This window comes from Oryx dammah, unplaced genomic scaffold, assembly GCF_014754425.2.
Source record: "Oryx dammah isolate SB20612 unplaced genomic scaffold, SCBI_Odam_1.1 HiC_scaffold_3, whole genome shotgun sequence".
In the NCBI taxonomy this organism is placed as follows: domain Eukaryota; kingdom Metazoa; phylum Chordata; class Mammalia; order Artiodactyla; family Bovidae; genus Oryx; species Oryx dammah.
In genome coordinates this window covers 106,899,721-106,920,767 of record NW_024070187.1, presented here as the reverse complement: position 1 = coordinate 106,920,767, position 21,047 = coordinate 106,899,721, and positions in this window count along the sequence as shown.

Sequence of the window (21,047 nt, the reverse complement as noted above, 5' to 3'; positions counted from 1 at the left end):
AGTGGGACCAAAAAAATGCCACTGGAGATTAGAAAAGTGAGGGAAGAAGAGGTTTATAAGACCATTGTATTATGCAGTTTTAGGGATCCTGTTCACATAGTCACCTGTGATACTGGCTAGATTAATATTTGAATAATTAATCCATACAGACTGCCTCTTTCATACTCACACTAACTTATCAGAAAGAAGCTTTTTTCCTGTCTTACTCACCCCTGTATCCCTAACAGCCAGAGCACGGGTGTCAGTAGGTACTCAGTGAATGTTTGTTGGATGAAAGAATGATGCTAACATTACTTAAAAGGATGACAAGATTAAAGCTGGGGAATGCCAACTAAAAAAATGTAGTCACAACCTGAAAGCAGAGAGTTATTTTATTTGGTGGGAATGCTAAGGACTCTGAGTCCAGGAGACAGCATTCCAGTGGCTCTGAGAAAACTGCTCCAAGGAGGCAGGAAGGTAAGTCAGGCTAAACACAGGTTTGCAACAAAGGTAGCAGGTAGTCTGAGCATCAAAGGTCTGGTATCAAGTTAAGGAATTTAGCATTCTGTGTATGGGAAGATGCAAGCCTCTGGGCTCTGTGAATTCATTCCTTTCATATACACCTCAGTTATCTGGGATCAATCCTGTTGCTTTGTTCCCTTTGCTTCTTGCATTTCCCCAGCTCCTCAGCAATCACCATGGGGGTGGCGGTGGTGGTGGCAGCATCCCTGGATCCCAGTTTGGGGAGCTCTGTTACATTTTGGAGAAGGCAATGGCACCCCACTCTGGTACTCTTACCTGGAAAATCCCGTGGATGGAATAGCCTGGTAGGCTGCAGTCCATGGGGTCACTAGGAGTCAGACACGACTGACTGACTTCACTTTCACTTTTCACTTTCATGCATTGGAGAAGGAAATGGCAACCCACTCCAGTACTCTTGTCTGGAGAATCCCAGGGACAGGGGAGCCTGGTGGGCTGCCATCAATGGGGTCACACAGAGTCGGACGACAAGTGCCTTAGCAGCAGCAGCATTTACATTTGGAGGCCAGAAATCTCTGATGGCCGTGACATTTCTTGTTTATTAATATGTCAGGATATATCTTCATTTCACAGGAAGAAGATTGAATTAACAGTTAAGTTGTTAGTTGCTCAGTCATGTCTGACTCTTTGCAACCCCATGAACTGCAACCCCTGCCAGGCTCCACTGTCCATGGGATTTTCCAGGCAAGAATATTGGAGTGGGTAAGCATTCCCTTCTCCAGGGGATCTTCACAACCTAGAGATCAAATCCGGGTCTCTTGCATTGCAGGCAGACTCTTTACCAGCAAGGAAACCCTAGCAGCTAAAGGCTTAAATAAATAAGAAGTAACTTCGAGAACAGTAGATGACATCAACAAATTGGTAAAGATGGTGATAAAATAAGGTGGCATGACTCTTTCAAGCTTAGAGGTTCTTTTGTTCTGGAGTGTATGTAGATAGATAATGGCTTGGCAGTTGTAATGACAGTTATTCCTGATTCTAAGCCATGTGAAATGTGAGATAAAATATTCTCCACTTGAAAAGTTAAAGTCACTAAGTCATGTGTGATTTATTGGGTCCCCATGGACTATAACATATCAGGCTCCTCTGTCCATGGAATTCTCCAGGCAAGAATACTGGAGAGGATGCCATTTCCTCCTCCAGGGGACCTTCCCAACCCAGGGATTGAACCTGGGTCTCCTGCATTGCAGACAGATTCTTTACCTTCTGAGCCACTTGGAAAGCCATTTGAAAAGTTTGTAGTTAAAGTGAACTTGGAAAGAGTCAGCTAGGTTTCTAGGCAAGATGGTATGAATATTTTGTGAAGATGCCAGGAATTAAGAGGAATTTGTTGATTTCAGATGGGCTTGATCAATAACAAAAGAGGGAGGACATATTGGTTAGAGTTCTTACAGAAAAGTGAATTCTCCTCAGATGGTTCAACTTTGGAGACTTTAACAAAGGGGGAGCCATTTACCCAAGTGTTAACTGAATTAAAGGAATCAGCAAGGGAAGTTAAGGCACACAGAGACTAGGAATGGTGGACAGCCATTACTACCCCTCTATCTGAAAGAGCCAGAGGAGGAAGCAGTGTTAAAGAGCCAGTGTGAGCAAGTTCTAGAGGAAGAAATGCTCATGGGACCTGTTGTCCAGGAGGGATGCAACCAGTGCTAGACACACATGAGCAAGTCAGGGAGGGGGCAGGAGGGAATAAATGCTCCCACCACTCTCTCCACATATCCTCTGATTTTCTTCTTGGTCCCCACAATGGCTGTACCCAGTAGAAAGTTAGAAGGCAGGGGAAACTGGGAGCTGCCATACACAGCAGCTTCATTGGGCAAAAGCAGGACAGAGAAGAGTAATGGGTAAATATAGGCCAGTCAATCAAGAAGGGGATAAAAAAAGAAGGACTTTGTTGGAGAGGGGATGCAGGGAGGAGTCTTGGATCAGAGCTTAGGTGATAATTCAGGACTAGGTTAAACTTGGAAGACAGCTAATATGGTTTGCAGTTTGTACTAAATGTCCTATGGGTTTCTCAGTGGTAAAGAATCTGCTTGCAATGCGGGAGACCTGGGTTTGATCCCTGGGATGGAATGATCCCCTGGAGAAGGGAATGACAACCCATTCCAGTATTCTTGCTGGGAAAATCCCATGGACAGAAGCCTAGTGGACTACATGGGGTTGCAAAGGGTCAACCATGACTTGGTGACTGAGCACTCACTGAATGTCCTAGAGAAGCTGTGAGCGTTCCCTTTCCTGCCTTAGTTCAGTCTGGCTGACACTTTAGGCTTTAAATCTTGACTTAGTGTCTTTGTGATATATTTACTGGGAACTGATGCTTTCTTGTGCTCTAATGGAGGCTTTGAAGCGGTTGTTATTCAGTCACTAAGCTGTAGCCGTCTCTTTGTGACCCTATGGACTGCAGCATGCCAAGCTTCCTTGTCCTTCACCATCTCCTGGAGTTTGCTCGAACTCATGTTCATTTAGTCAGTGATGTTATCTAACCATCTCATCCTCTGCCATTTCTTTTCCTCTTGGCTTCAGTTTTTCCCAGCATCAGAGTCTTTTCCAATGAGTCAGCTCTTCACATCTGGTTGCCAAAGCATTAGAGCTTCAGCTTCAGCATCAGTCCTTCCAATGAATATTCAGGGCTGATTTCTTTTAGGATTGACTGGTTTGATCTCTTTGCAGTCCAAGGGCTCCTCAAGAGTCTTCTCTAGCACCACAATTTGAAAGCATTCATTCTCTGGCACCCAGCCTTCTTTACGGTCCAACTCTCACATCCACACATGACTACTGGAAAAAACGTAGCTTTGCTGCTTAGGCATGGTCATTTTGTGCCACTCATGTATGAGGGCAAAAAGGGAAAAAAGCAAGTCCAAGATGATTGATAACGTATGTCCACAATTGCCCCACATAACCCATGGACTCTGCAGAAACTTTAAGCACTCTCCTACTTGGAAATAACCCTTTGGTCCATCTAAGTGCAATCACGTCTTGAGTGCTTTCCAGTGTCAGACTTTGCTTTGTTCTCCATCACAATGCCCTTTCCAATCTATCAATCTCCTCTCAAATAAAATGTTGAATGTAATCTTAATTTAATGTTGAACATAAAATTAATATTCATCAGATCACCACCTACTTCATGAAGTCTTTCCTGTTCAAACTCCCAAACAGAAACGTACCAAGGGTTGTTTTGCTTTTATTAGAATCTTGTCTTTGCAAGAGAGTTCCAGAAAAACATCTATTTCTGCTTTATGGACTATGCCAAAGCCTTTGACTGTGTGGATCACAATAAACTGTGGAAAATTCTGAAAGAGATGGGAATACCAGACCACCTAACCTGCCTCTTGAGAAATCTGTATGCAGACCAGGAAGCAACAGTTAGAACTGGACATGGAACAACAGACTGGTTCCAAATAAGAAAAGGAGTGCGTCAAGGCTGTATATTGTCACCCTGCTTTTTTAACTTCTATGCAGAGTACATCATGAGACACACTGGACTGGAAGAAACACAAGCTGGAATCAAGATTGCCGGGAGAAATATCAATAACCTCAGATATGGAGATGACACCACCCTTATGGCAGAAAGTGAAGAGGAAATAAAAAGCCTCTTGATGAAAGTGAAAGAGGAGAGTGAAAAAGTTGGCTTAAAGCTCAACATTCAGAAAACGAAGATCATGGCATCTGGTCCCATCACTTCATGGCAAATAGATGGGGAAACAGTGGAAACAGTGTCAGACTTTATTTTTTTGGGCTCCAAAATCACTGCAGATGGTGATTGCAGCCAGGAAATTAAAAGATTACTCCTTGGAAGAAAAGTTATGACCAACCTAGATAGCATATTCAAAAGCAGAGACATTACTTTGCCGACTAAGGTCCGTCTAGTCAAGGCTATGGTTTTTCCTGTGGTCATGTATGGATGTGAGAGTTGGACTGTGAAGAAGTCTGAGCGCTGAAGAATTGATGCTTTTGAAGTGTGGTGTTGGAGAAGACTCTTGAGAGTCCTTGGACTGCAAGGAGATCCAACCAGTCCATTTTAAAGGAGATCAATCCCGGGATTTCTTTGGAAGGAATGATGCTAAAGCTGAAACTCCAGTACTTTGGCCACCTCATGAGAAGAGTTGACTCATTGGAGAAGACTTAGATGCTGGGAGGGGTTGGGGGCAGGAGGAGAAGGGGACAACCGAGGATGAGATGGCTGGATGGCATCACGGACTTGATGGATGTGAGTCTGAGTGAACTCCGGGAGATGGTGATGGACAGGGAGGCCTGGTATGCTGCGATTCATGGGGTCGCAGAGTCGGACATGACTGGGCGACTGAACTGAACTGAACTGTCTTTAGTCAATTAAATAGAAAATCAACTTTGGCTGATTGTTTGAGCACTTATCATGGGAATAATGATCTGAATAATGTAGAAGACTCACATCCTATTCTAGAAAACAAATGATTTACATATGTGTCTACAAAGCAACTCTTTAAGTAAAAGAAATGATAGTCTCAGCAAGAAGAGAAACATCAAACTGATTCAGACAATGGTATCATTGGATTAACAGAAAAACATTTAGTGTTGTTCACTGATAGGTTCCATTCCAAAAGTATAAACTTGAGCTTAGAGTTTTCTCATCTGTAAAATGAGAATAATAGCATCTGTAATCATTAGGATTATCTTTCCCCTTCCTCTATGTTATGTTCTCAACTGCGGGCAGGGCTTCTTACTTAGGGCACCTTTGGAAATACAGAGGGAAGTGTTCTTTGTGACTGACAAGGGATGTTACTGGCATTAAGTGTATGAAGAGTGTGCTAGGAAACATCCAGCAATATGAGGGCAGTTCTGCCCGATGAAGAGCTATCCCATCCAAAGTGCCAATAGTACTTGCTTTGGGGTATATATGAAAAAGAGGCTTTTCTCTCTCCTGATTTGGCATTCTCCATCTGGTAGCTGCTTCTTGCTTCTCCCTTGATCAGCCTCTGCCCCTCTGCTGTCAGTTCTACTGTGGACCACTTGTCATTTGGCTAATGATTACAATCTTATTGATGGTGTAGTAGAAGCTGCATGAGCTTTGGAGTTGGGTCTATTGAAATAAAATCCCCAACCCTTCTGCTACTCCTTAGTTGCTTGCCCTTGAGAGAGTTATCTAAATACTCTGAGCTTTAAATTTCTCCTGGAGAGAATAAATTTAATGACATCTTTATCTTGAGTCTTTTTTGGACTCTCACAGAGTATAACACTTATTTTAGAAATGTTCTGTCTCTCAGAGTAGTCATGAAAATTAAGAGATAAGGTGTACAAAGAACTTCATTTGGAATATGACCAGGGAAAATTATAAGTGATACCTACTATTTCCTTTCTGCAGAGTGAATGTCTTTGATATTTCAAGCAAAAGCAAGACACTGGACAATTTGTTCTTGGAATATCTAGCAGATCTTAGCAACAGTTTGCATGCTTTTGGCAGCAAAAGGTGGCAAATAAGTTAAATTTCATAAATCTAAATAATGAAATCATTTGAGAGGCGGTTGAAGGTTAAGAAGCTGGATCGGGGAGGAAATGTTATTCTATCTGAATGCATTCACCTAATCATGTCCATTTTAGGATAATACTAGGTTGTATTCTCCTGAATAGAGGATTTCATGTCCAATTTTCACCACTTGCTTCTAGAGAATGGCCTCCTATGTAACAGCCCCACTGTGCTATCCGACATTGCTGAGAGCTCTAAAGTCGAAGTATTCAGCCTTTATTTTGAACTTCCTAGATTGGGCGAGCTTGCCAAGCCCAAAATGTTGTTGTAGCATATTTGAGTGTAGATTTCAACAAAGTACAACTCTTCTGAAATAATTGACCAGTACTAAAATGTTCAGTCTCCAAGTTAGACTTTTGTCCTTCTCAAGGCAGGAAATGGTTCTCTGCAAATATTTAGAAATGCTGTGGAAACTCTGAAGTTCAAATCCATGGCAACCCCTCAGGCTTTCAGGCTGTAAAAGGCATCATGCCTTCCTTAGCAGAGTTATTGAATTCCTAAATAGTTGTCATAAGTAAAAATATGGAGACTGACATCGAAGAGGCAAGTTCTTCCAGTCCATTTTAAGAAGGCCCTGGTTGACATCTGACCCCTACAGTCCTATAAACAGCAGCAGAAATTCCCTTTCCACTTAAACTGCATCTGCTGGGCAAGGTTTCAATAAAGCAGCGATTCATGAAAATGTTTCCCCTTATTGCAAGTGTCAAAGTTCTCCTTGTTTAAGCTAACTGTTGTCAAAGTGTGCCTGGCCTCAGCTGTGAACTTTGCCTTGTTGCCTCACCTTTCCTTGACAGAAACAGACTTCACAACAAATTGTAGTATGGATCAAAGCTCTATATTTATATGAAGATGATATTAAATGGAATGGAAAGAAAATATCATATCTGTCACTGAAATTAGTCTCAACACACAATAGTAAGTATTCTCCAAAAGTCACTGAAAAGTAATATTTGCATACATTTACCTGACGAAATGTACAAAAGTAAATGTACGAAGAAAAGCCATTTGGTTTAAAATGGGAGCCTTGGATCTAAACTCTCTTCCTTCCTCATTTGATGAAAAATTGTGGACAAATGACTCAGGCCAGTATAACTTCTTATTTTCTTTTTTTTTTAACCATGTCATTGAGGAGTTAGATGGTAGAACAATTATTAAGTTGGGAAACCCAGGAGGAAGAGAGCAAGAACACAGAAGAGGAGGAAGTCATTTTTGCCAGGAAAGCAGCTATTTCAGTTTTGTACTTACTAAGTTTGAGACCCTGTGAAGTGTTTTTATATGTTGCTGAATATGGTCATGTGATGCTCAAAGACAGAATGAAGTTTGGGTATCATCTATGATTAGATGAGAGTGGCGGCACGGATGTATTTCTGGAGGGCAAATTCAGAAGGTGAGAAGGAAGCAGAGTTAAGGCTAGAACCCAATGCAAGGGAGTGACTGTGCCATGGTGGGTGAAAAACTGGAGCAAAAAATTGTGTCAAGAGAGATATTTCAAGGAGGGAGTAATTATGCCTCTCAAATATATCCAGCGGGTTCAACAGCACAAAAACTAAAATCTGTTCATTATTTGAGAGTTCATTACAGGCCACACTGCACAGTTTTGGTGACGGTGAGAACCACACTGGAGCGGACTGAGGAAAGAAGTTGGGTTATGGATATAGGACTCCTATCTTTACATATTTGAAGAGATCATATGAAATTAAGGATCGAGTTTCCATATGTTTTACCTCCACAGGGCAAAGCAATGGACTATGTGAGGTGACTTTGTGTTATATTTTAGCAGATATGAATAGCAATTAAGATTTTTGAAGAAGTGAAGTGTCAAGCCTTATAAAGGAGTGAGATCCCCAGGAATCTTTTAATGATGGATAGAAAACCATCAGTGAAAGGGAACACAGAAATGGCTCACTCTATTCTACCTTTGATTCATTGAGTCAAACATTAAATCCATTTATTGCAACCTTGCACCCTTGAGTAGACAGCAGCTCACAGGCATATCCATCCTTTACAGACCATAGGGGCCAGCAAGACTGATTATTATCTTTTCCTGTAATGTCCAATATCAACGGGACAGAGTTCACTGGGAAAGCCTTTGGGTGAGCCATTGAGTTCTGAGCTCAGAGCTGAGAAAGCCCAGGGCTGTCTCAAGCTTTGTTGGGACTCACCAGGGGATCCTCCTGGCTTCTCTAAGCTCACTCCGCTGGCGCTTTGGGAGAGGGCTCTCAGCATTTCTGTACGTCTGTGTTGCTTCAATAATTGATTAAAAGAAAAATAAACATCTCTGGGGTAGAGGTTGGTCTCTTACTTGGGACCAGACTGCATTTAGCTTCTGGGTTTCTCCCTGGGTATCTCAGAGGTAGCCAGTGGTGGTGCTTGCAGATAAATTTTCCAGACCATGAAACTTGCTCTTACTAGGCATGGTACTAGTCCAGATTAGGTGCCTTGACAGCAATAAGAGCCCAGATAAGGAAGCAGAGATCAGAATAAGAACTTCTAGGGCCACCATCACCAAAACAGTGTGTGTACCCTTAACCTGCCTCCCACAGATATCTTATGAACACATTAAAGCCATAGAATAATTTTAAGAACCTCAAGGAAAAGTCTTCTTTTCCTAATGATAATGATTCTGATCCTTTAAAAAAAATTGTCAAAATCCTTAAAAAAAAAGAAAAAAGAAAGGTCAGAAGACAGAAAAAACAACTGAGTATAAAAAAAAATAAATGATATTTATGAAATGTTTTGTTGTTGTTCATTGTTGTTCAGTTGCTAAGTCATGTCCGACTCTTTTGTGACCCTATGAACTGTAGCCCACCAGGCTCCTCTTTCCATGAGAATTCCCAGGCAAGAATACCGGCATGGGTTGCCGTTTCCTTCTCCAGAGGATCTTCTCAACCCAGAAATTGAACTCATGTCTCCTGCATGTCCGGTATCGGCAGGCAGATTCTTTACCACTGAGCTGCCAGGTAAGCCACAGGAAGTGTTTGTTTCTGACAAAAGCAATGCATTATTGGATGTACCTGTGTGCCCATGTGCACTTAGCATAGGGTTGTACATTTGGAGATTTTGGAGACCAAAAATGTAGGAGCAGTGCTAACAGTAAGGAATGGTATATCTTATACAATTAATTAACTGGTTGATTGAAATTTAATCATTCATTAAGCAATGGGTAGGCAGTTATTATAATACTATGTATGAGATTGAGGGATGAGAAATAAGCAAGACAGTCACCATCACTGCTTCAAAGTTCCCAAATCAGGGACTTCCCTAGTGGCTCAGTGGTTAAAACTTTGCCTTTCAACACAGGGTGTGTGTGTGTGTGGTTCCTGGTCGGGGAACTAAGATCCCACATGACTGATGGCCAAAAAAACAAAATATAGAACAGAAACAATATTGTAACAAATCTAATAAGTTTAAAAATGATCCACATCAAAGAGATCTTGAAAAAAAAAGATCCTAGATCACTCTGTCTCTAAATGACTTACTTTCTTTGTGTATAAAACAGTTTAAAAAAAAGATCTCCATTTCTTCCCTCTTTGACTAACTATGAGTCTCAGATATTCTTCCAAAAGAATTAAAAAAAATATTAAATGTGGAGCATAGCAATGATATTTCTGGTGTATGTTTCAAGTACAATCAACTCATGAGTTCAGTTCAGTTCAGTTGCTCAGTCATGTCCGACTCTTTGCAACCCCATGAATTGCAGCACGCCAGGCCTCCCTGTCCATTACCATCTCCTGGAGTTCACTCAGACTCACATCCAACGAGTCAGTGATGCCATCCAGCCATCTCATCCTCTGTCGTCCCCTTTTCCTCCTGCCCCCAATCCCTCCCAGCATCAGAGTCTTCTCCAATGAGTCAACTCTTCACATGAGGTGGCCAAAATACTGGAGCTTCAGCTTTAGCATCATGCCTTCCAAAGAAATCCCAGGGTTGATCTCCTTCAGAAAGGACTGGTTGGATCTCACTGCAGTCCAAGGGATTCTCAAGAGTCTTCTCCAACACCACAGTTCAAAAGCATCAATTCTTTGGCACTCAGCCTTCTTCACAGTCCAACTCTCACATCCATACATGACCACAGGAAAAACCATAGCCTTGAGTAGACGGACCTGAATCGGCAAAGTAATGTCTCTGCTTTTGAATATGCTATCTAGGTTGGTCATAACTTTTCTTCCAAGGAGTAAGGGTCTTTTAATTTCATGGCTGCAATCACCATCTGCAGTGATTTTGGAGCCCCCCCAAAATAAAGTCTGACACTGTTTCCACTGTTTCCCCATCTATTTATCAACTCATGAATGTACCAACAAATCTGAGAGCAAAGAATTTTAGAAAATAACATTAAATGGAGTGAAAATCTTGATGTCAACATGGGGTACTCAACTTTTCATAAATCTCCAAGTTTGCCAGAACCACAATAATATATAATGTCAATGATGACATTTAATTAAAATCAATACAAAGAAAAATACATCTGTATATGTAGATATTTATTTGTTGTTCAGTTATGCCCAACTCTTTGTGACCCCATGGACTGCAGCAATCTAGGCTTCCCTGTCCTTCACTGTTTCCTGGAGTTTACTCAAACTCACGTTGAGTCGATGATGCCATCCAACTATTTCATCCTCTGTCATCACCCTTCTCCTCCTGCCCTCAACATATGTGTGTGTGTGGGGGGGTGTGTGCATGTGTGTGTGTGTCTGGAAAGAAAGTTCTTTGGAGAATAGTAAATCTTAACTGTGTACATTAGGCAACCCTTTTAAATTCTTCTGCTACGGTCTGTATGTATTCCCTCCAAATTCACATGCTCAAGCCCTAAACCCCAGTGTGATGATATTTAGAAGCAAAAACTTTAAGAAGTAATTAGATCATCATGAGTGGGATCAGTTCCCTTATAAGGAGACACCATAGAGATGATCTCTCTCAGCTATGTGAGAACTCAGAAAGGAAGTGACCATCTGAAAAGCAAGGAGAGGTCTCTCATCAGACACTGAATCTGCTGGCACCCTGATCTTGGACTTTCCAGCCTTCAGAACTGTGAGAAGTAAATGCCCATTGTTTAAGTCATCCAGTCTATGGGATTTGTTGTAGTAGCCTCACCTAAGATAGCAATTTCATATGGAGAATGGCTACCGCTGCAACACACGCATTAAAATGCAGAAGTCGCTTTGGATCTGGGTAATAGATAAAGGCTGGAAGAGGTTTGTGATGCATGCTAGAGAAAGCCAAGATTGCTACAAAGGTGATTCTGGTGAGGACTCAGAAAGAAAAGAGGAGAACTGTAGAGAGAGCTTCTATTTACTTAGAAAATGCATGAATTATTGTGAACAGAATATTGGTAGACACATGGTGGGTAAAGGCTAGTCTGGTGAAGTCCCAGGTGGAATTGATAAACAATCATTGGACGAGGAGAAAAGGTGATCTTTGCTATAAAACAGGAAATACCTTGGCTAAACTGGGTTGGTATTCTAATGCATTGTAAAAGACAAATCTAGCAAGTGGTAAAATTGAATATTTAACTAAAGTGCTTTCTAAACAAAATGTCAACAAAGTGCTTTGGTTTCTATTGGCTTCTAAAGAATTTGCCTGCAATGCAGGAGCTGCAGGAGATGCGGGTTTGATCCCTGAGTCATGAAGATCTGCTGGACGAGGGCATAGCAAATGACTCCGGTATTCTTGCCTGGAGAACTCCATGGACAGAAGAGGATGGTGGGCTACAGTCCATAGGGTTGCAAAGAATCGGACATGACTGAAGCTCCTTAGCATGGGCACATGACTTCTAATAGCAAAATTTGAAAAAAGAAATGTATTGAAGATGGAATTGTTCAGCAAAAAAGGAAGCAGAACTTAAAGAGTTAAAAATTACCAGCTTGTCTATATCATAAAACATGAGACAGCATATTAGGAAGAGAACACTAAGGATATGGTGAACTAGCCATTTGATAAAGATACTAGTGTGGGTATGAACTGGGGACCTAATCAGTTACCACAGGAGGGATACTGTCAAGTTAAACAGAAGGGGGCGGAGGCAGGATGGAATGGAAGAAAGCTGCTGAACTTTCTCAATCTGACAGGAAAGACAACGGAGCTATTCTTCAGGACAAAGGATAATGACCCCCAAAGGCAATTTAATGACCATCAGGGCTACCTCTCATTTTCAAAAGATTGGGCATTATCTTCGTTTCAACAGGCTAGACCACCTCTACCTAAAGCTTTGGGGCAGGGTCACCTGGAACCATGAAGGAGAGATCTATAGTTGGCAGAGCTGCAGGTGTAGAACCTCCAACCCAGTAGGTCTGAAAGAAAGAGCACTGAAGCAAAGAAGATTATCCTTAAGACTTAATATCTCATGGAGTTTGCCTTGCTAGATTTTGGAATTCCTTGAGACCCATCATGCTTCCTTTAATCCAATTTCTCCGTTTTTGAAATGAGAATGTTTATCCTATGCTTGTTCCATCATTGTATTTTGAAAGTACATGACTTGTTTGTTTGCACAGGTCCACAGCTAGAGAAGAATTTTGCCTCAGGATTAATCATACCTTGCGTCTCACCCATGTCTGATTTACATCTTTAGAATCTAGGTGAGACTTTGAACTTCAGACTTTAGAGTTGATGCTAGAATGAGTTGAGGCTTGAGAGACTTAACTCATGAAATGAAGGATGAAGTGAGTCTGTTTTGCATTTGAGAAGGACAAAGATTTTGAGAGGCCAAGAACAGAATGCTATCAAATGAATGTTTATGACCCTCCAAAATTCATATATTAAAGCTCTAATTGTCAATGTGACAAATGAAGATGGGGCCTAGGAAGATAATTAAGTCAAGAGCCACGGACCTAATTGAAGACAGCCAACCTCAAGCCCAGGTGAAGAATACACATATCAATGCAGGAGACACAAGAGACGAGGGTTCAATCCCTGAGTCAGGAAGATCTCCTGGAGTAGGAAGTGATGCCCCACTCCAGTATTCTCGCCTGGAAAATTCCATGGGCAGAGAAGCCTGGAAGGCTACAGTCCATAGTGCCACAAGGAGTCAAACATGACTGGGCAACTGAACACACATGCACAGAGCTGCAAGCCAGGAAGTGGGCTCTCATCAGACATTGAATTTGCTGATACCTTGATCTTAAACTTCCCAAGCTGCAAAACTGTGAGAAAGAAATGTTTGTTGCTGAAGACAGCCTATGATAATTTGTTATAGTAGCTAGAACTAAGACACGTGTGTGAGAATACTGTGAGTAAAGACTTGAATATGATCAAAAGCAGGAAATAAACAGAGGACAGAAATTCATTCAATTTGACTGTAACGTAAAAACAACTAGAGGTTTCCTTGACCCTTCCCACATCTTCCCCACTGCCACCTCACTGAATTTTAATTTTGATTTCTTCAGGTCCATCAGGGTGTGGATATGAAAGAATATATGATTTAATAGGGTTTCCCTGGTGGCTCAGATGGTAGAGAATCTTCCTGCGATGTGAGAGACTTGGGTTCCATCCCTGGGTCAGGAAGATCCTCTGGAAAAGAAATGGCAACCCACTCCAGTACTCTTACCTAGAGAATCCCATGGACAGAGGGGCCTGGCAGGGCACAGTCTGTGGGGTCACAAAGAGTTGGACACAACTGAGCGACTTTCAGTTTTTTTCACTTTCACTTGAAACTGCAGTTAAATTAATCTTTCAAAAATTTGATCATTGAAAACATGCAGGTTGACCATCATTTTGAAATTCATGCCTGACTTTTAAAAGACGGGGCAAAAACCAACACAAGGCAATTGAAAACCGTGGAACAAAAAGGGATCCGACTAACTGCAGGAACATTGGTCAAACTGAACCTAATAACCCACATATTAGGAAATACTTCAGCCTTCCCTTTTCACTTCCATTTTTTCTATGTCAAGAAGACTCAAAGCCTCAGCTGATAGCTTCGTGAGGGCGGCAACAGATGGCCCACTGTGGTGTGATGAATTCAGTGTACTGCTGCAACTAGACCATCAAAGTTGCCTGGGGACTAGCATTTCTCCAACGATCACAAAGCAAAAATGACCTGAACTGTCATCCCTTGCCTAGTGGGGACCCAGTGCTGGCATGGTGGAGCGGGGAGTGTCACAAAGTGAATGGTCACTTCGTCTTTAAGCAATGAGAATAAACAGGTCTCTGCTTGTGAAACTGAGTGCATATTAAGCTGAGCTGTCCAGTACTTGACTTGGAGCAAGGCTCCCTTTCTGTGTACATTCATTTTATTTTATGGCCATGTAAAAGCAACTCTGTGGTGCTGACTGCAGTGGGAAAATCAACAACAACATTATAGAACAAGCCACAACCAAAAACAACCCCCTCCCCTTAAAAAAAATCAGGAAAAAAAATATGGAGGCAGTTCCCCCAATCACCTTGGCAAGCATCGGCTGTGTCAAAAGTGAGAATAATTGATTTTGACACAGAGGAAAGTAGTAATTGGAATGAAACTTGTTTGAATAACAGCTTAAATGTTTCTTTCCTTGCTTTCCAGATTACATGCACTGTAAAGCCGGATTTCTTTCTCCTGGCTGGTTCACAGAGGACATTCTGTGTCCAAGGGGCTTGTGAAAGGAGGAAAAGAAAACCTGTGAATTTGCCTCTTTCTGGATGATTGTTGGGCTTGGATTCCAGGCTCACATAGACAGTTTATTGATACTTAATCCCAAATCTTGTCTGTCGTGAACATCTATCTCTCATAGACGATTTTTAATTTGATGAAAGGCTGGATAGTATTTGGGTGAGAGTGCCTTCAGGCATGTCTGCTCAGTTGCTTGTGGCTGACTCTTTGCCACCCCGTGGACTTAGCCTGTCAGGCTCCTCTATCCATGGGATTCTCCAGACAAGAATACTAGGCTGGGTTACCATGCCCTCCTCCAGGGGATCTTCCCAGCCCAGGGATTGAACTGGTGTCTCCTACGTCTCCTGCTCTTGCAGGCAGATTCTTTACCACTAGCGCCACCTGGGAAGCCCTTGGGTGAGAGTACTGATCAACAAAACTGAAGTTAGAACTTTCTCCCCATCTAGTTACTCTTCCAGTTCAGTTCAGTTCAGTCACTCAGTTGTGTCCCACTCTTTGCAACCCCATGGACTGCAGCACACCAGGCTTTCTTCACCAACTCCCTCTTTACTAGTTTCCAATCAAAGTGAGTACCATGGGCTGAGTGCTTGGAGCTCTAGTTCTTTGTTCTCTTAGCGAACACGTTTTCTGCTGTGCTTTACTAACTCTCCCTTGGTGGCTCAGAGGTTAAAGCATCTGCCTGCAATGCAGGAGATCTGGGTTCGATCCCTGGGTTGGGAAGATCCCCTGGAGAAGGAAATGGCAACCCACTCCAGCATTCGTGCCTGGAGAATCCCATGGACAGAGGAGCCTGGTGGGCTACAGTCCACGGGGTCGCAAAGAGTCAGACATGACTGCGCGACTTCACTTTCACTTTAAATTAATATATGGAATTCTAACCCCCAAGGTGATCGTGTTTAGAGGTGGGGAGTTTTGGCAGGCGATGGTGTCATGACAACAGAACCCTCATGAACGAGATTAGTGCCCTTATAAAAGAGACCCCAGGAAGATCCTTCCCTTCTTCCTCCACGTGAAGACACAGTAAGAAGACGGCCGTCTGTGAGGAAGCTGTTCTTAACCCAACACTGAATCCTCTGACATCTTGATCTTAGACTTTCCAACCTCCAGAACTGTGAAAAAAACACTTCCATTGCTCGTAAGTCGCCCAGTCTATTGTGTTCTGTTGCAACAGCCCAAGTAGACTACAGCATTGGGTGAAAGTCCTAACTCCACAGCGGTCACCGCTGGTCCTTGATGTGCTGCCCTGCTGCTTCCTGCTCCAGCTTCTCCCACCTTCTTTAGGCTCCCACCATGTCAAACATCCCTAGGTCTTACATGGTCTGGCCACTTTTATTTCTTTCATCATCTCTCCTTCTATGCTTCCCTCTACTCACAAGCTTCAGCCCTGTGAGGCTGCCAACTATTTCTTGAATCTTCCAAGTTGATTTCAGCTCTGGGCATTTGCTCCTGTTACTGTTTGTCTGGAATGTTCTTCCTCTCACCACTCCATGCCTGAATCTTTCTGAGCTGTCATGATCGAAGGGTACTTTCCCTGACCCCTGCCTCCTGGAACTATGCCACCTGCTCATTTTATTGATGAAGAAAATAAAAATATCTTGATCATTTACTTGTATGTTTGCTGTCTCTGCTCCTCCTCTTCCATAACCACAGTGAAATCTTCCTAACATTGGAGAGTTTTCCATTACACACTCTTGTATCTTCAACTACAATAGGAACTCAGTAGACATAAATGAATGGTTCTCAGGACACAGTAGGATCTGCCATGCTTTCTTTCTTTTGGCTAAGTCAATGTCTCTTCCTTAGCTTAATCACTTGCTCAGGCAGCCCCTTCTCTTGCTTCAAAGACTCAGCTCACATGCTCCCTCTTTGTGGAGACTTCCTTCACATCCTAGGTTAAAACAAGTGGGTCCTTCTTCATTTGCTGGTTCCTGGCATGTGCATTTCTTATGGAAACTGCCATGTTGTATTTCAGTTGTGCTTTTATGGATGTAGCCTGTGCTGAAAGTGTACAGTTTTTGTTTGTTTTCTGCACTTAGGGATTCTGTCTGTGTCTGTAAATCAGTCTCTGCTGTATTAGATTATTAGTCATTGGCTCAGTTGACGAGGCTTTAAAATCATGATGTCTTTTTGAGGCTTTACTGCTGCTGTTCAGAAGCTCCATATTTATAGTTTTTTTTTTCTTTTTCTCATGTAATCTCTCACAGATATACCCTCATTATTTATGGTGTTAATATTTTTTGGAGACCTTCATACCTGGCCAATTGCAATAGCTTTCTAATTCATTTCTCTGCCCCTCATTCTCTTTCCTCTAATACCAAACAAAGGGAAAAAGCCTTGATTTGCCTTTTGATCACTGTTTCTCTCCTTCAGTTTTCAGAAAAAAGAGGAGAAGTCATTAATCTGATTGGTCAAATTAGCAAAAACTCTGTTAGGCTTCCTCAGTGACCTCTCAGATTTTTCTGCCATTCTCTTTTACTGTGTTTCTGTGTCTGTCTAACTTTTACTCTCTCTTTCTCGGCTTTTCTGGAACTGAGTAAATGAATTCTAGAACTTTCAAAGATACTTTTCCCCTTTCTGTAGAACAAAGGTGGTAAAAACCCAAAGTTTAGATCTCATGGATACTGGGAGCTCAAGAGATCTGACCTTAGCTTTGCACTTCAGCTGTAGGCTCCTAACAGACTCTGTCACTAGTTATCGATCTCTATTAATAAAATAGTAGCTTGATATTTACTTTTCTGTTGGCCCTTACATTTGTAAAAAGTGACTTGCCTCTTCCTAAGGGAAAGAACTTTTATTATGTCCATCTTTATTTCTAGCAGATTGCACACTGGGTCATCAATAGTTTTTTGAATTTGAGGAAGGGCAGTAGAGCTAAATAACTTCCCCCCTTCTTAGGAGCACAGTGTTGGGTATCTAACAGATGTTTTACACATATTTGTTGAGTGAATAAATGGATTATCTTATCACTTCTTACTTTTTCTGAGTTGCTAACTCTATATCCATCTCTGCTCCAGGGACCAGTCTATTTTGGAGAACCCTGGTTTCCACAGGTACGCCCTTTAGTCTCTACCAGACAGTCCCAAAGGCTTGTCTGTGAGTATTAAGAATCCATTTGGATCTTACCATTTCTTTGAGAATCGTAGTACCTTCAGTATGACTCATCTGAAATTAAGGCATCTGCCTTTATCTCTAGTAGCAGAACATTTGGGGAGAATTTTTGAGTTTACATTACAATCAACCAAAGCAGCACTTTAAACTCCTTCTTAACAGTGGATTGTTATTGGCCAAGAATTAGGAACTGCTTGTTTCTAGTAAAATCACTTCTGATCTATCTAAGACATCCCAGCCAGCAAGAGGGATATTAGAGGAGATGATGAATGATTTTAACACCAGTTGACATCAGGTTCTGGCATGTCATGGTGATGTCCAGAAGACATTGTTCTTGCCTTTTAAAATATCTTGGTAAGAAATAAAAATGCAGGGTGACCAAAGAGATTTTTTTTCTACATAAATGGGCCCTTAATTGCCCTTTACTAGTTACTTCAAAGTATCTTTTGAGATTTTTTCTGATCAAATCAAAATGACTACGTGACTATCATTTCAGAGCTAAAATGATTATAAAGCCAACTTTTATTTGGACTCTTCAATGTGCCTGGTATTTTCACATGAATTATCTTACCGTGTTTTATTGTGATTTATTATGGCAACCCACTCCAGTACTCTTGCCTGGAGAATCGCATGGAGGGAGGAACCTGGTAGGCTACAGTCCATGGGGTCGCAAAGAGTCGGACATGACTGAGCGACTTCACTTTCTTTCTACTGTGATTTCAGGAGTAAATAAAAGCTCAGGGACACTAAAGCAGTGGCCCAATATCACATAGCCAGACAGTGACAGAGTCAGGACTTGGATTCAAAATCTTTTCCTCCTAGTTCAATGTTCTTACAGCCATTAACACATTGCTTTAGAGAGCATCCCTATTGCCCTCTGTTGTATAGATGAAATATTAAGATCCAGGAAAGAAAATGTCTAATGGTCTCCCAGGGAGGCAGGCACACTGCCTCTAGAGACATTTGGCTCACTAGCCTCAAAAAAAAAAAAATTAGTTTCTGTTAACAAAATACTTGTTTATGGGCTTTATCACTCCTCTGAAAAAGCAGAATTCGGAAAGAAAAAAAAAAAAAAAAAAGAAGCAGCAGCTCAAAATTGTGACTCATTTGCCATGGAATGTAAACAAGTTATTTCTTGAAAATATGGGACTGACAATAATATATGTTTCTATTACTGAACACATAAAAAACAACTTAAGTGATTCCATACACTGCTATTACAAATATCACACACTCACTATACTGTTTCAAAATGGCTAACATAACAAGGTATCACAGACAAGGGGGCTGAGCAACAAGATTCTATATTCTCACAGTTCTGGAGGCTAGAAGTCTAAGATCAAAGTGTTGGCAGGGTGAGTTCCTTCTGTGGGAAGAAAAATTTGCTAGGCACCTATCCTTGGTTCTAGGGCTTCGCTGGTGCCTCAGGTAGTAATGAAACTGATTGCAGTGCAGGAGATCCAGATTCAGTCCCTAAGTTGGTAAGATCCTCTGGAGAAGGAAATGGCAACCCACTCCAGTATTCTTGCCTAGAAAATCCCATGGAGAGGAGCCTGGAGGCCTAGAGCCCATAGGGTCATGAAGAGTCGGACATGACTGAGTGACTAACACACATCTTTGGTTTTAGAAGGGTGTTTTCTCTTTGTGTCCTTACATAATTTTCCCTCTTTTGGTGCTCTGTCCTAATTTCCTCTTCTGATAAAGATAATCAGTCATGTTGGATTAAGGCCTACCTTAATGATCCCATTTAATTGAATTATCTCATTAAAGACCTTCTCTTCAACTATGGTACTTTTGGGGGTCCTATAAATTAGGACGTGAACATACAAATTTTTGGAGGACACAATTCACCCCATCACACCACACACACACACACACACACACACACACACACACACACACACAGTTAAAATTCAATAGGGAGATGTGTCTGCACTTGTTGCTTAGGAAATACAAATTTGATTTTCCTCAGTACAGGGCTTCCCAGGTGGTGCTAGTGGTAAAGAATCCACCTGCCAGTCCAGGAGACACAAGAGACTTAGGTTCCATTCCTGGATTGGGAAGATCCCCTGGAGTAAGAAATGGCAACCCACTCCAGTGTTCTTACCTGGAAAATTCCATGGACAGAGGAGCCTGGTGGGCTCCAGTTCATGAGGTCGCAAAGAGTTGGATATGACTGAGGGACTGAAAGTGATACCTGGGAGCACAATATGTACTTTTGGTAATCTGAACTTATTTTTTGAAAGTTCTTTTCATGAACCAAGACTTTCCAAGGAAAAGTAGAAGTAGAAAGGAAGAGAAAGTACACCAGCAACTGTAGGCCCTTTTTATATTTGCCAGACAGCCAGGAAGAGGCCTGGGCATGGAGTCTAAGGTTTGGGCTGATGTTGGGCTCTGTCACTTACCAGCTGAGATCCAGACCACTGTGCAAGTCCTTTCTTTGATCTATAAAATGATAAAGGCTCCTGTGATAGCTCAGACAGTAAAGAGTCTGCCTGTAACGCAACAGACCTGGGTTTGGTCCCTGGGTTGGGAAGAGCCCCTAGAGAAATGAATAGCAGCCCACTCCACTATTCTTGCCTGGAGAATTCCAGACAGAGGCTGCAAAGAGTCCAACACGACTGAGTGACTTTCACTTTTACAAAATAATAAAACCCAACATTACATGGTTTTGGTTTTCATGAATATTGAAATAATAGATACAAAATAATTCTATATGCTCTGGACAAGAGGTGATTTTTTTTTAAATGGACTCTTTTCCCTAATTGCAATCTTAAAGCCCAAATCAATACTTTAAAAAAGTGAAAGCAAACTGGCTTGACTTGAAGAGGCTGTGAAAAGTTAAGGAGACTGTGGTGCTGAAATCACTTGCCAAGTCCCTTCTTCTGCCAATTCCTGAAGTTTACTACTGAGCATATTTTAAAATCATTACTCTTAGGACAAATGCAAATGTTAGTTGTTTTTTAAATTATTTCAGCAGCACTGTGTGGTGGAAGATGTATTGTTTTCAGTTATTTTATTGGAGTATGGTTGATTTAAAATGTTGTGTTAGTTTCAGGTGTACAGAAAAGAGGTTCAGTTACGTACATAGCTATACATATACATGTGAAAATTAAAAGTGTTAGTTGCTCAGTTGTATCTGTGACCCCATAGACTGTAGCCTACCAGGCTCCTCTGTCCATGGAATTCTCTAGGCAATAATAATGGAGTGGGTAGCCATTCCCTTCTCCAGAGGATCTTCCCAAACCAGGGATTGAACCTGGTTCTCCCACATTGCGGGCAAATTCTTTACCATTTGAACTACCAGGGAAACCCATACAGAAACATATATCCACTCTT